The sequence below is a fragment of the Pundamilia nyererei genome, unplaced genomic scaffold (assembly GCF_000239375.1).
Source record: "Pundamilia nyererei isolate P.nyererei 1_Seehausen unplaced genomic scaffold, PunNye1.0 scaffold00001, whole genome shotgun sequence".
Classification (NCBI taxonomy): domain Eukaryota; kingdom Metazoa; phylum Chordata; class Actinopteri; order Cichliformes; family Cichlidae; genus Pundamilia; species Pundamilia nyererei.
In genome coordinates this window covers 8479496-8481087 of record NW_005187402.1, presented here as the reverse complement: position 1 = coordinate 8481087, position 1592 = coordinate 8479496, and positions in this window count along the sequence as shown.

Here is a 1592-nt window from a genome sequence, read left to right as displayed (position 1 = left end):
ATCTGGTGTGATACTGGCTTACAAAATATTCTCGGATATTAATTCAAGTTTTACTGGCAAAAGCCAAGTATCATATTTCACCATCTGCAACAGTGAAGCTGGTATAGTTTTCTCCTTTTGAAGCTGCATGAGTGGCTGTATTATGCGTCATCACTGCAAAACGAGACCCAAAGGATACAGTGGGAAATACTACAAAGTCAGGTGTTTTTTTTTATGTATGTCAGGATGTGAATGTTTTTCTTTTTTTGCCTTTTGTGTTGCAGCCATGCTAGATCAGGAAATGAAGCGTGGGTGTGGTTGTCACTTGGGTACAAAGTAAAGATGTTCAGTTAGGGGATGAATAAGAGCCCATGACTCAGGGGACCTTTGAACAAGTAGCTGAGATTGAAACAGAAACCAGGAGATGATGGGTTTAGGACTGGTGTGAATATGCCTAATTTCTCTGCGGTCATCATGACCAGAAAGCTGGACTTTGCTGTGAGCACGGCTTGATGTATGTGTGAAACTGAATATTAAAAGTGAGCACTGTAAGTAGTTGAAACCATTGCTTTGTTTTCATTCCCATAATAACAGCCTGTAACCAACCAGCGTTCCCATGCAGAAAGGGAAGTGAAACAGAGGATGACAAAGTGGCATTTCCTGTGGTCAGACCGCTCTGTCACTTGCTGACATCTGTGCCTGATTACTGTCATTGTCACTACGGGCTGCACTGAGACATCACTGGGAAAACACAGGGCCTATCCTGTCTTCTAGTGTCTCAACAACAGACCACTTTTCTTTGAGCCAAAAATATTCTGTTTCTTGATATGAGAGTATATGTGTGTGTGTTAAGGAAAGGAAAGGAAAATACCTACAGTGGAAAAAACTTTAACTGATAGATTTGATGGATTTTTGGTAGGAGAGCAGCAGATGCATTTCTCAACCATACCAGCCTGACGTATAGGTCTCAGTTTCAGTTTTGTGGTGTTATTTTAGTCCCCTAGAAATTTGTACATGATCGCAATGGATGTGAACCAAACTCATAAGTAATGTTACTGTAAAAACTCACATATTCTCCATTCATTTGTCAGACTTGGAAAAGCTTAGCCGAGGGCTGTTTTGCTTGAAAAATCTATTTTTACTACACATCAGCTGATTTTCTTTCATGGTGACCTTTTTTTCATTTTTGCACGTGAAGGGTAATCTGTGTTGGTCAGATAATGTGCAGGCTTTTGTTTACTTGCCAAAAGGCACAGCTGATGTACTTGGAGTCAACGTGGGAGATTAGATGCTAGCACAGTAATACCTCTATTAGTTTTATTAGAATGGCAATATGATTTATATCACATAGACGCCTCGAGCAAAGTAGTAGTTAACACATGCTGCTTGGCAAGCGTAAAGGTTGTTGATTTGATTCCAGCTAAAGACATAAAACCCTCTCTGGATTGCGTCAAGAAGAGCATCTGATGTAAAACTGCCAGATCAAATGTGCGTAGTTACTCGCCATGGCGGGAGGGGGGGGGAGAGAAGGGCAAAGTGTCTTACTTACTTTTAGAAGTAAGAACAACATGAATAACAGTAATGATAAAAACCCATGTTCTTTTATTAAATAA